The following is a 14,668-nucleotide window of genomic DNA, read 5'->3' on the forward strand; positions in this document are numbered from 1 at the left end:
CTGACTAGCAGGATAATTTTGAAAAGAAAACCACAGATGCCTTTCCCCATTTTGGGCGGTCCCGGAGCAATGTGAGCCGGGGCCCTGCCGCGCCTGCTCCAAAGGCCGCAGCTGCCCCAGAGCCCCAGAGCTGCAGGAGGCCTGGCTGCCCCTGCCAACACCACTGCCCTGCCACAAGCTGCCAGCAATTTCCAGGGCTTTATACCACACACACACGTCTCCCTCCTCTCCTGCAAATGCCATGAGGGGAGGCAGCAGCACTGCTGCAGCTGCGCCTGTGCAGCTGCACTGCAGGAAGAGAGGGCCCGTCCGGGCCTAACCCACCTTGAAATAAATGGGCAGGAGATCTTTCTCTTTTTTAATGCCTTTATTAAGAAGAATCAGCTCAGGTGGGGAGAAATCGACGGGTTGCGCCCTCGCCGCCGTTGCTCCCAGGCGTGGCACGAAGGAGGAGGATGATGCAGCTTTGTCCGCTGGTCTGCAGACAGAGCTGGGGACTCTGTCCTCACGGGAGAGTCGTTGAGTCCTTGGTTTGTTGGTTTAAAACGCCGGGGGGGTCTCTTTAATCAGTTTCTTTTCAGGTTAGGGTGAGAAATAAAAAGGTCCAAGCAGGTACGGGACTATGCTCCCATCCTTAGACGTCACTTAAGTCACTTGTTGGCTCGTGATTTTAGGGGTTTTTCTTGTAAAAACTGTAAAACTGTAAAAACCCAAGGTGCACTGCATTTCTTATTTGCATAATGGATCCGATGTCACTCCTATTTTCTTTACCTCAGAGGGGTCTGTCCTGGTGTCTTTTTTTTTGGCAAGTGGCCAGCATCAGGGAAACAATCAGTTAATCACCGGCCATTAACGGGTGATTAAGGGCTTTTCTTTGGCAGCACACCTAAAGAAGTCTGACCGGTTTGACTTGCTTTTTTTAACTCTGAAACTAAAAAAAAATACAATTTTCTATTCATAACAGCTCCCCCCTTTTTTTTCTTTGATCAGGCTTAAGCTTAAGCTTGCATCAACTTATAATTTTTGGCTCATTAACATAGAATTTCCTATATTTTTTGTATTGATAATACATTTCTTCAGCACTCGGGTGATCATATTTACTAAACTTCATTACCCTTTTTGGTTTTTTCAGGTTAATTCCTTTAGAGATCCTTAGGTTATTCTGTACAGCAGATGTCACTATTTTTGTTAAACATGGAAATAAGAACATACTAACAAGTGTACCCACAGTGAAGGTTATAGTTTTCCAACTTTTTTTGAAAATCCATAGATTATCCCACCAACTGGAATCAAGTGTAGGAGTCTTTTGATTTCGTAAATATGCTAGTTCTTTTATTTCATTTAAAGTGTTTCTAATGACTGCTACAATTAATTTGATTTGATAAACTACTGTTTTGGTTTGGTTGAGTTGGTCATTAATATGATTAAGAGCCAATGCGGTCTGATTAGATATTACTTCTAATTCTGATTGTAGCTTCAAAATTTTGTTTAACATATCTTGTTTCTTCAGTTTTGTTTTTCTCAAATCCTCATATATAGGAACTCTTAAACTTGATCCAGATTCTTTGTGTATTATAAAGACAGTTTGTTTTATAATTTTAATGATGCTACCACTAGACCAGCCTCTTGGCAATTCAGTGGATGTTGTGGTACCATTGACCCAAAACAGGTGTTTAGGGGTTTCCTGAAAGATATTAATTTTTGTCGTGCCCTCCCAATATTTAGAAATACTTTTTCTTTTTACTAGATTTACCAGGTTTGCTTCAGTAGCATCACGTTCAAAGCACCACCAGGTTTCTCCTACAGGGTGCTCTCCCAGGAGTGGCTGCCTAAAGGTGGCGGTGTTCCGGGTCATCCAATATATTTTCTTATTCTCTTGATAAAAGATCAATTGGGAGAGGTTAACACAATTGTTGTGGACTCACAGCAAGGAGCTTACTTCTTTCTCATAGAAAGGTTGGTAGTACTCATTGCACAGCTCTCCTGGGCTCTCCAGAGCACCACCAGCAATCAGAGCCAGCACTACTACCCTTCCCAAGAGTCCGGTATGGGTCATCCTGCACAGCCTGCCCACCCGGCCTTGCCTCTTGAGGATTTTACTGAGAAGAAGTCTCCAAGTTCTTTAGAGTCTCTGGTTCCTCTGGTTAAACCTCTCTTGATCTGTCCCTGCTAATTTGGTCCCTCCTAGGGGAGCACTCTGCAGAAGATTAACCTGGGGTCTTTGGTACCAAGTTGGGCCGACTTAACCAGAATTACTTATTAACAATTTTTAACTTTTACAAATTTCTTAAAACACTTCAAGACATGTTATGATTCTAAACTTTTTTCTTACGCAGTTCATCAGTCTTTTTGAATGTCAATTTTAAGTCATTTGGTCCTTTTATAATAGTATACTCAGCTGAATTAACTCCTGATGCAGTTGAATCTTGTCCTGAGTTAGAGTGTGAGGGTGGTGTAGAATCTGGTCCAATACCAGAGGGAGACACTGAAGAATCTTGTCCAATACTCGGGGGTGGGACTGGCCCTTTAATTCTCGTAATGTGAGTCCAACCTTTTTCTCTGGTTCGCACGGCCGAATTAGCGATGAGGAGTACCTGAAAGGGGCCTTCAAATTTAGGCATTAATGGTCTATAATTCCAGGATTTTATTAAAATCCAATCTCCTGGGTTGATGTTGTGTGCTTTTGTATCAAGAGGGGAGGTTTGGGGGAGGTATCCTCTTTTTCTAAGTCCTTCTAGAGTTCTTCCAATTACTTCTAAATATTTCCTTGTAGCTTCTTCTCCTTCCAGGTAGTCTCCTGTGCTATAGGGTGTTAACAAGAATGGCAGTCCAAAAATCATTTTATAAGGTGAAATCCTTATATCAGACTGGGGTTTTGTTTTGATGCGCAAGAGCGCTAGGGGTAAACACTTTAGCCAATTTATTTTTGAGAATTTTGTTCATTTGTTCCACCCTCCCAGAACTCTGGGGGTGCCACAGAGTATGCAATCTCCACTTTATTCCTGAAGCTTCAATTATAATTTGCAATGTTTGGGCCACAAAATTTGGACCTCAGTCTGAGTCTAAGGTATTCACTATTTCATTCTGGTTCACTTTTTTGGCAAGTTAAACACTCTTTTATAATTGTTTTTGCTACGTCATATCCGCTTATGCACAGGTTATTTCTTAGGAAATAATCACATAGTCCTTGGACTCCCCAGTGGGTTAATTTATGTAGTTCTGTTAGCACCATCCTAGCAAGTGCTTTGTTTAGAAACACCTGTCCGTCAGATATTAACCACTCCCCCATATCCCTTGATGTAACTTTAAATTTCACAAAATATGAGTTCTTTTTTTCTTTTTCCCTACTCGGGTGTGGTTTCTGCTTAAAAAAACTTTTTACCAGATCTTCTGGTCTTAAAGCTGCTTCCTTTGCTATCTTGATCAGCTAGCAAAGGTTTCACAACTTTAGGCTAAACAGTCTGGGGGGGGTCCAGTTGCTCCACAGTAATAGCAGCAGCTTTCACTCAAAGGGACTCGAGGCCTCTCCATGCCTCCTGTCCCTGACAGTACTGGCCTATCCTTGCCTGCTCCTGGTGGTGGACCCCCCCACTCTTTTGTGGCCTCGTACTGTAGGAAAGAGTTTTTTGCTCCCACACTTTCTCTGGCTATAGCAACCATGATCCTAGCTTTGGCCTTTGCTTTTTCTTCTTCTCTATTTTCTCGGGCCGTCAGATAGTTACTCAGCTGCTGACACATCCACTTGTCTTTCGTCCCACACCATGGCCATCCTCCTTGCACCTCTAATTCTGGCCACACTTCTGAACAGTAATGTATCATCTTAACTTTATCTAATCTTTCTGTGCCTTCTATAAAGTCCCATTTCTCTAATAGTTCACCTAGGGGACTGTGGGGAGGTATATTCTTCAATCTTTGGCCACTTTTCTTACTACCGCACCCTCCCATTATTTTCTGCCTCTAAACAAATCACAAGATGTCTTTTTCTCTAAAGGAAATATATCTTATTTAAGAAGTCTCGACCTCCTGCCAAAACTCCAATTTCACTGACCCTTTTCGTCAGGACTTTGTTGAGACCTTGGCTTTCTTGCCAAGACTCAACAAACAACCAAAATACAAAAAAAACATCCTCGAGGTCTTGACCTCTGAGGTTTGCCTGACCTCCTTCGTCAGGACTTAGAGAGACCTTGGCCTTCCCTTGCCAAGGCTCAAACAGTCAAACCTCGAAACCCTGGTTTCTGAGGGGTGCCTGACCTCCTCTGTCAGAGCCAAACTGCCTGATATCCTAAATCCTAACTTCCTTCGTTAGGACCTGTATCAGAGCCTTTGGGGTGCGTGCCACTCACACAGCTATTTCCTCCGCACGCCCGGAGGGGGGTCCTGTGGGGTGCATGCCACTCACACAGCTATTTCCTCCGCACGCCCGGAGGGGGGTCCTCTTTACCCCTCTGGAGGCGCCTCAATCACCAGTTCCACTCGCTTCCCCCTGTTCCCGGCCGGCCCCCTCGTGGGGGTGCGGAACCGCGGTACTCAGGGGTCCTCACTCGCTTCGAGGGGCCGAGCTGCCGGCTCTCGTCTCACTCACACACACTCACTCGCCTCCCTCTCCCGCCGCCGGATATTCTCACCTATCCAGCGCTGCTCCGTGTCACTGTCCCAAGCCGATCTTCTCTGGTCCTGATAGCCAGCTGTCCTGCAGGTCCAGGGTGGGCGGCCGTCCCAGTCCTGGTGTCCTCTTCAGGCGTGGCTATCCCGGACGAGTCCCCCAAGCTGAAATAAATGGGCAGGAGATCTTTCTCCTTTTTAATGCCTTTATTAAGAAGAATCAGCTCAGGCGGGGAGAAATCGACGGGTTGCGCCTTCGCCGCCGCTGCTCCCAGGCGTGGCACGAAGCAGGAGGATGATGCAGTTTTGTCCGCTGGTCTGCAGACAGAACTGGGGACTCTGTCCTCACGGGAGAGTCGTTGAGTCCTTGGTTTGTTGGTTTAGAAACCCGGGGGGGTCTCTTTAATCAGTTTCTTTTCAGGTTAGGGTGAGAAATAAAAAGGTTTAAGCAGGTACGGGGCAATGCTCTCATCCTTAGACGCCACTTTAAGTCACTTATTGGCTCGTGATTTTAGGGGTTTTTCTTATAAAAACTGTAAAACTGTAAAAACCCAGGTTGCACTGCATTTCTCATTTGCATGTTGTCTCTGGTGTCACTGTTCATTCTCTTTACCCTGGAGGGTTTCCCTTGGTATCTCCTTGGCATACGGCTAGCATCAGGGAAACAATCAGTTAATCACCGGCCATTAACAGGTATTCGAAGAGCTTTTCTTCGGCAGCACACCTAAAGAAGTCTGACCTGTTTAACTTGCTTTTTTTTTTTTTTAACTCTGAAACTAAAAAAATACAATTTTCTATTCATAACACTCCCCGCTCACCTGCGCGATGGGGGCGATGATACCACAGGTGGGGGCTGCGAATGCATGGAAGGCTCGACCGCGTGCTTCCTGCTGCTCAGCCTTGATCTGCCTCTGTCCCTCCTTTTCCTCTTCCTGCCCCTCCTCCTATCCCATCCCCCCGCCTCCTCCTAATCCTTCTCCTCCCTAACCACACCTCCTTCTCCTTCTGTGGCTGCTCTCTCTCCGCCTTCCCCCTCCTCTTCCATCTCCCCTCCCACCCTCCTCCTCCCTAATCCCGCCTCCTCCTCCTCCTTCATCCCTGCCCTTGGCTCCCTCCTCCTCCTCCCGCAGCAGCAGCGACCCCCTCGCTGCCCCGTTCCTGGAGCCCTCGCAGCCCGCGGCAGGAGCGGGGCTGGAGCCGGCACAGCTCGGCACGGGCAGCGCGGGGCTCTCGGCTGCTCCCGGCCGCTGCGGAGAAGGGGGGAAGCCGGCCCGGGCAAAAGGAGAGGCAAACTGCGACAACTGGGGGCCCTACATCCAAACTGGGCCTTGCTGGGGAGCCTGCCTGGCCACTGCCAGCCCTTGGGGCTCCTCTCGGCACAGCCGGGAGCGGGGAACGCACAGAGGGCTGCGGGATCCCAGCGCTGGCAGCACTGCCAGGGACTGGGCTCTGCTGGGACCATACTGGGATCATACTGGGAGTGACTGGGACTCTACTGGGTTTGTTCTGGGACGATGATACTGGAATCATACTTGGACTGTACTGGCTTTGTACTGATATCATTCTGGGATCATACTGGTAGTGAGCAGGAGCCTGCAGAGGCAATTGAGACCATGTTAGGGGCAAATGGGATCTACTGGGAGTGACTGGGATTATGCTGAGGGTGACTGGGAGCAGCTGGGAGCAACTGGGATCATGACAGGAGCAACTGGGAGTGGCTGGCGGCATGCTGGGAGTGACTGGAAACAACTGGGCATCTACTGGGATCAGCTGGGATCACGCTGGAGGTGACTGGGATCATCCTGGCATCCTCCCCACAGAGCTCCGAGGGCCCCTGAGGTGGCTCCTGTTCCACCGGCCGGTGCCCCTGACCCAGGACGGCCCCAGAGAGTCTGGGAGGTTCTGGGGGCATTTTTGGGATTATGGGGCAATTTTGATGAATTTTAGGAGGGTTTTTGGGGATAATCTTGGGGCTTCTTTAGGGCTTTATTGGGTACTTGATGGAAGTTTAAGGGGAATTATAGAGGTTTTGGAGAGAATTATTGGGTTTTGGGGGGTTATGGGATTTTGGGGGTTTTGTGGATTTGGGGAGTTTTGGATTTTGGGGATTTTATTGGGGCTTGGTTTTCAGGGGGTTTAATGAAATTTTGGGGAGTTTTTTTGAGATTTAGTGGGTTTCCCTGGGATTTTGTGGGATTCTCTGGGCTTTTGGAGGATCTTATTGTAATTTCTTGAGGAATTTGGGATTTTTAGTGGAATTTGTGGGGGATTTGGGGGTCTGGGGCCTTTGGGGTTGTCCCAGGGTTTGCGGAAGGGCTGAGAGGCATTAAAATCTCCTTAAAAGCCCCAAAAGTCCCAATAAAACTAATGAAATCCGAAATAAATATCACTAAATCTCATTAGAACACCCTAGAATCCCAATAACAGCCCACAAAATCTTTTGAAATCCCAATAACCCTGAAAATCCCAATTAAACCCTGCAAATCCCCCCAAAAATGTCCCAAAAACCATAAAAATCCCACAAAATCTCTCCCGAAGACCCAAAGAAATCATGACAACACCCAAAAAACCCCACAAAACCCCAAAAAGGCTACCAAAATTCTCAAAAAAACCCCAAATCCCCAATGAATCCCACTAAAAGCCCCCACAATTCCAGTGAAATGCCTCAAAATCTCCTAGAAATCCCAATAAACCCCCAGAATTACTGAGAATCCCAAAAAAACCCCAACAAAATCTCAGTAAAACCTTCCAAAATAAAAAAAAAATTCAATAAACCCCCAAACACCCCCAGAAGAACACCCCCCCCAAAGCGCCAATAAAACCCCCAAAATCCAAACCCCCCAAAATCCACAAACCCCCCAACATTTCCCACCTTGTCCCAGCATGTCTGCCGTCATTTCCAGGCGCTGCCAGTGCCCCAGGAAGGTGTCAGTTCTCCCAGTGTGATCCCCCAGTCATGCCCAGAATATCCCAGCTGCCTCCAGCATGCATCCAGTCCTGCCCAGTTCCTCCAGTTTGCTTGCAGCGTGATCCCAGTTTCTCTCAGGTGCTCCCAGTAGCCCAAAGTGTGATCCCAGTCACTCCCTTTCGACCCCACTATGATCCCAGTAAGCTCCAGTTGGATCCCAGTCACATGCCAGCCCTCCCAGTGTGGTCCCAGTATAATCCCAGTTGCTCCCAGTCAGGCCCAGTATGGGGGATGATGTGCAGGATGTGTTCCCAGTCGCTCTCAGATTCTCCCAGTATCGGTCCAGTCCCTCCCAGTATGATCCAGAGATGAGCCCAGTGTGCTCCCAGTCCCTGCCGGTATGAACCAGTTGTGCTCCACATGGTTCCAGTGGCTCTCTTTCACCCTCCCTTTGGTTCCAGTCACTCCCAGTATCTCCCAGTGTATGCCAGTCCTGTCCAGCATGTTGCCAGTCCCTCCCATTATTCCCCAGTATGATCCCATTTGCTGCCAAGCACTCCCAGTCAGCCTCAGTGCAGTGGCACTCACTGCCAGGATGATCCCAGTCACCTCCAGCGTGATCCCAGTTGATCCCAGTAGAAGCCCAGTTGTTTCCAGTCACTCCCAGCATGCAGCCAGCCACTCCCAGTTGCTCCTGTCATGATCCCAGTTGCTCCCACCTGCTCCCAGTCACCCTCAGCATAATCCCAGTCACTCCCAGTAGATCCCATTTGCCCCTAACATGGTCTCAATTGCCTCTGCAGGCTCCTGCTCACTCCCAGTATGACTCCAGTATGATCCCAGAACAAGCCCAGTACAGTCCCAGTCACTCCCAGTATGATCCCAGTATGATCCCAGCAGAGCCCAGTCCCTGGCAGTGCTGCCAGCGCTGGGATCCCGCAGCCCTCTGTGCGTTCCCCGCTCCCGGCTGTGCCGAGAGGAGCCCCAAGGGCTGGCAGTGCCCAGGCAGGCTCCCCAGCAAGGCCCAGCGTGGATGTGGGGCCCCCAGTTGTCGCAGTTTGCCTCTCCTTTTGCCCGGGCCGGCTTCCCCCCTTCTCCGCAGCGGCCGGGAGCAGCCGAGAGCCCCGCGCTGCCCGTGCCGAGCTGTGCCGGCTCCAGCCCCGCTCCTGCCGCGGGCTGCGAGGGCTCCGGGAACGGGGCAGCGAGGGGGTCGCTGCTGATGCGGGAGGAGGAGGAGGGAGCCAAGGGCAGGGATGAAGGAGGAGGCGGGATTAGGGAGGAGGAGGGTGGGAGGGGAGATGGAAGAGGAGGGGGAAGGCGGAGAGAGAGCAGCCACAGAAGGAGAAGGAGGTGTGGTTAGGGAGGAGAAGGATTAGGAGGAGGCGGGGGGATGGAATAGGAGAAGGGGCAGGAAGAGGAAGAGGAAGAGGAGGGACAGAGGCGGATCAAGGCTGAGCAGCAGGAAGCACGCGGTCGAGCCTTCCATGCATTCGCAGCCCCCACCTGTGGGATCATCGCCCCCATGGCGCAGGTGAGCGGGGAGGGGGAGCTCGGCCCAGATATCCCGGGGGTCCCTGGGCTGGGATGTTTTGGGGGGATGTTAGGAGAATGAAGAAGTGCAAGGCTGAGCAGAAAAGGCCCCTCGGGGGGACATCGGGGGGTGGCGGTGGCGGCTGGCGGCAGAGGCAGCCTGGAGGAGCAGAGCCCTGTGTCCCCCAGGAGCCCAAAGTGGGGAGCCCAGAGAGGGGGGAGCGCCGCCATGGGCGGGAGCCTGCAGAGGCTGGAGAGGGGCAGGGGGGACTCCTTGGAGCCCCTGCAGCACGGAGCAGAGAATGAGGGGAGCAGGGAGCCCAAAAGGGAGCCCAAAAAGCCCCGGCATCCCTGAATGGGGAGCGAAGAGGGGGCAGCTTTTGGGATTGCTGGGACTGCCAGCAGGCTGGGGAGGGCGGGCACCGAGGAGAAGGGGGACCCCCAATGCAAGCGTGACCCCAGCAGCTGGGACAGGGGGAACCCTGAACACCAAAGGGGAGGGAGCAGGGGTGGGGAACTCCTGGGAGGCTTTTTCACGGCTGAATCTTGGTGTTTGGGAGGTTTTTCTGGAGCCTAGGTCGCTGGTGACTTGTAGAGATGGACTTGGGCAGAGAGACCTTCAACCTCAACGTGCTCATCCCTTGTTTTTCCCAAATCAGGATTTCCCATTGCCAGTTCTTGTGAGGCAGTGAGGAAGAGGAAGATGTCCCTGGACACTGAGGCAGGTGAGGAGGAAGTCAGTGCCCCTTCCTCCCTCTCTCCTGCTCCATCTCCCAGCCCAGCACAGCCGAACCTCGTGGCAGAGGCCGTTTTGAGCGGCTCCACGGCGCAGGAACCCAACAGGGAGGAAAAGCCCCGGAGATGCCGCACGAGGAGGGGCTGCAAACGCAGATGGCGGGGATCTGAGGGGGAAAGAGCCAGCCTGGGCCGGGAAGGCGGACGGAGATGGAGCCAGAGCTCGGAGCTGGTGGTCCGTGAGGAGGTTGCTGATGGGGAGAAGCCTCACAAGTGCTTGGAGTGTGGGAAGAGCTTCAGGAGGAACTCCGAACTGATCAGGCACCAGAGGAGCCACACTGGAGAATGGCCCTACGAGTGTGATCAGTGCAGGAAGAGGTTTCCGAGCAGCTCTGATCTCCTCAGGCACCAGCGCACGCACACAGAGGAGAGGCCCTTCCGCTGCCCCGACTGCGGGCAGGGCTTCAGGCAGAACTCCCATCTTGTCAAGCACCGGCACATCCACACTGGGGAGAGGCCCCACGAGTGTGAGGAATGTGGGAAGAGCTTCAGGCAGAGCTCCACCCTGATCCAGCACCAGAGGATCCACACTGGGGAATGGCCCTACGAGTGTGGGGAGTGTGGGAAGAGATTCAGACATCTCTCCAGCCTGATTGTCCACCAAAAGATCCACACTGGGGAGAGGCCCTATGAATGTTCCAAGTGTGGGAAGGGGTTTCGGATCCGCTCCCATCTCCTCCGGCACTATCAGAGTCACACAGAGGAGAGGCCCTTCTGCTGCCCCGACTGCGGGAAGGGATTCAGGCACAACTCCCACCTCGTCACCCACCGGCGCATCCACACTGGGGAGAGGCCCTACGAGTGTCCCCAGTGTGGGAAGAGCTTCTCCAGGAGCTCTCACTTGACCCAACACCAACAGAGGCACCGGTGAGGGAAGGCCTGCGAGTGCCCCGAGCGCGGGAAGAGCTTCGTGCGCTGCTCCAGCTCCATCCCCCACTGCAGGAGCCATGCTGGGCACAGCCCTGGTGACCCACATTCCCTCTTGGGAACACACCTGGCTGCTTGTCCTTTTGGTTTGGCCTTGATTTTCTTCTGATTCATCTTTATCCCTTAAAAACAGCCCAAACTGGGTTAAATGCAAGAAACTGATTAAAAATGTCTATAGTCCCACCATTGCAGAGGTGTTTGAGGAGAGCAATTTAGGATTTGGGGACACATTCTGTGTGGAGTGCCCCTGTTGCTAAGAGGCAGGAATTTGATTTCACCCTTCTTGTGTTGCTATGAACTCCTCCCTTGACCTAAACCCCAGCTCCACCTTTGGGATATCCTATAAAACCCCCCCGGCCCTGCCTTCTCCCTGTCTTTTGGGGTAAGAAATGGATTCTGGAGCTTTCTGAAACCAAGACCCGTCTCGTTTGCTCCCGGCACCGGCAGCTGCAGCCTCCCTGGGCACCATGGACTCTGGAGACTGGGGGCAGCCAGTGAGGGCAGGTCCTGGATTGCAAGCTAAGTGTGTGTTCTGTTTGCCATCTGTCAGAGGTGGGGCACTTATCTTCTGTACATTGGGCAGTTTATCTCTTCCACAACCAATCCTCCCTCCAGGAGATAGCTTCTGTCAATAATTATTAATTACCTTCTGTTAATGGGCCATTGAGTGCTACTGCATGGCTGATAAAATGACATCATGCCACTGGGAGATGCTCTGCCCAGCGGGAGGAGCCAAGCATTTCTTCCTGGATAGAATCTGAGTTTGGAACATTGCAGCAGCCTTTTCCCACTGGATTGCCAGAGGATCAACCTTTTCCCACTGGATTGCCAGAGGATCAACCTTTTCCCACTGGATTGCCAGAGGAAGACCAGGCCCTTCTACACCACCACTGCACCTTCAGAGGAAAACTCCACCCTTCTCCAGGATCCCTGCTCCAACAGAGCCACACCTGTCACTGCAGGAGGGCTGCAGCCACCATTCAATGGGACTGCTGCCAACACCCTGACCCACAGGGTGTCAGGTTGTATTCTGACTTTGTCAGTGGTTTTTTTTTTTTTCGGTTTGTGCTATTGCATTTATATTTTTCATTTTTCCTAAAAAGGAACTCGTATTTCCATAGCTTTGCCTGAGAGCCCCTTAAGTCAGAATTATAGCAATTCAGAGGGAGGGGGTTTAGTGTTTCCATTTCAGGGGAGGTTCCTGCCTTCCTTAGCAGACACCTGGCTTTCCAAACCAAGACAGGACAGCACGACCGGCACCCCGTAAGTCACCCCCCGATGGCCACACCTTGTGGGACCCCCATCTTAAAGAGGAAGACCCAAGAGCACCAATTCAAGAGGCCAGGTTTGAAACATAAATTTAAGGAAGTTAGACATTTTAGAGGAGCTAAGATTTTAGTTAGAGATAAGCTTTATTGGAGTTAATGAAAATAAACAGGTAGGTCTTGATGAAGTTAAGAGTTAGTAATTAACTAATAACGGCTTGCTTGTCAACACAATGTTTGGTTAGCTGGGTTTATAATGAAGAATATAGAAACTGACAGATAGCTTTTAGGAACATAAGACAGTTGTGGGCCTCCTGTGTTCTGAAACCAATTGAAGACAGAGAATGGGAGTTCTACCAAGGGTTCATTTGTCATATTTGCATTGAAAAGGTAGAAAGGTCAGAATGAGGAAGACTTCATTTACTTCCTCATTTTGGGATCCTCCCCATGAAAGGGACCTCGATCCATTTCAAAGAACACACTACGCATGCTTAATAGATTTTGAACTAATTAGCATATGAAACAGGGAATGGGATGTACCAAAATTATGAATATGTGTTTGTACTTTGGGTATTCAGTAGTTGTATGGATGACAGGACTCTGTAATCACCTGTAAATTGCAGCGTGTATTTGGGAGCTATCCCACACGCCGCCCGGCATCGCAATAAACATACACTTTCTAACTTTAAACTGTTTAGAGAGTTTTTGTCTGTCACAGTTGGATATCGGTGCTAGATCAATATCCATATTTTTTTAATAAATCACTTTGGTGACTGCAGCAGGACATACTGCACTCTCTGGCCGTGTGGCCAGTGGGGGTCCGGGACCCCTCTGGGCGCCCACCCAGGAATTTCTGGGAAGGGGGATGCTGTGATCCTGCTGCCTACGTGGGGAAAGACCAGGACCTGCTGGAACCACGGACAAAAGGTATGTTTCTCTTTAGGGAAAGGTACCTTATGATATCAGCAGTTAATAGGACGCGGGATTCGTCCCGCCTCAGTGGTCTGGTAACCCGTGTGCCGCAGTGGGGACCAGGGCTCTGGTAGTCCGTGTCTCCTAGTGGAGACAATGGCTGTGGTGTTGTGAATTGGGATTGGAGCAGGGGTGGCTCTGGTTTCAGTTTGTAGTTTAAAGGGGCACCTCAGTGACTCATCATTTGGGTGGTTAGTTCAAATTTTTGGGCTGCAAAGGGTCCCATTGTGGGTGGCAGACAATCCTGGTTGTGCCCCCAGCGTTGTGTGTGTGTGTGTGTGTTGTAATCGGATCCGTGTTTGTTTGGTGATTTTGTGTGTTTAGGTTGTAGATGCACTGTATTTGTTGTGGTTTGTGGGAGTTTGTGTTGTGAGCATTATAATTTGAGTGATATGGCCTGTGTTATTAACGTTTGTAAGTCTTTTTGGGAGTTTCGTAAGCTTAAAGTTGTAAAAGATCTTTGAAATCCCTGCCTGCTTGCAGAGGGACACTGACACTTTTGTGTGTGGTAATATTTTAAACTGCTGATGGTTTACCCCCCCCCCCCCCCCCCTAGTTCTTGTGGAGGGATTTGTGCTGTGCCCTGGCCGATGTTTGTGTGATTTTCAGCAGGACCTTCTTAAAACTTTTGTTGAGTGTGTTTGGGGTCGTGAAAAACCCCTGTCTGTTTCTTTTTTGTGAGCCTAAACTATTAGTGTTAGGAGTCAGGTCTCTGCAAGAAAAGGGAAATTCAGTTTAGCGGCTTTGGTTGTATGCAGAAAACAGAGAGCCCAGAAGTAGTGCTGGCAGAGGTAGCCGAGAGACTTCTTTGGTGCCCTGATACGCAGCTGAACTCCATGTTCTGTAACATTTTCCATCAAAGGGTGAGAGAAATTTGGTTAGCAGTCCAAAAAGCTTCGGAATGGGTTATAGTAGTGACTCACACAGCTCTTGGTGCAGCGTGGAATTGTCAGATTTCTGCCAAAACTCGACTGATACTTTGCAAGGTTTCCATCTGTCCTTTGGTTACAGCATGACAAGAGATACGCTTTGCTTTCAGCTGCACATTTGCTATGGTGTATGAAAAGTTGCTTACAATTTTTTAATGTATTTTAATAGTAATATACCCGGAGCAAAGCATAACAGAGGACCTGATTTAATAAATTATTAGTAACCTTCAACTTGGGTGGAGTACCTAACAACATGGTGTGGTTTCATTAGATTGAATCAAAAGGAGTTTTCCCACCCCTTTTTTGTAGAACTACAAGTTCTTTCCCTAACAGCTGCTGCTCTGAACCCTACATTTGAAGGACTGCTAATCCTTTCTTTCTTTAGAGGAAAGAAGAAAATTAATTAACAAGCTGTTTTATCCCTTTTGTTTGCTAGCGCAACTATATGAGCAGGAACAGGAGGCACAGGAATCGAGAACCTGGTTCAGGGGTATTCCCCTGCCCAAGGAAAGATTGCTGCTGTGATCTGTGGATCGTGTTTCGGTGTGCAGTCTGTCAGGACTCGTGGGTCTGGCAAGGGTACAGGTGGTTAATACCTAAGGCTGGAATTTGTCTCTCTGTTATAAAAAGGAACAAAAGGCTACCTAGATAACTATACCAATTTTGTTGGCAATTGGTCAAGAGTTACGGGATAGCAGTAAAATATTTGAGTTGTTGGAAAACGGGGTTTCAGGAACCTT

The sequence above is a fragment of the Passer domesticus genome, chromosome 4 (assembly GCF_036417665.1).
Source record: "Passer domesticus isolate bPasDom1 chromosome 4, bPasDom1.hap1, whole genome shotgun sequence".
NCBI classification, from domain to species: domain Eukaryota; kingdom Metazoa; phylum Chordata; class Aves; order Passeriformes; family Passeridae; genus Passer; species Passer domesticus.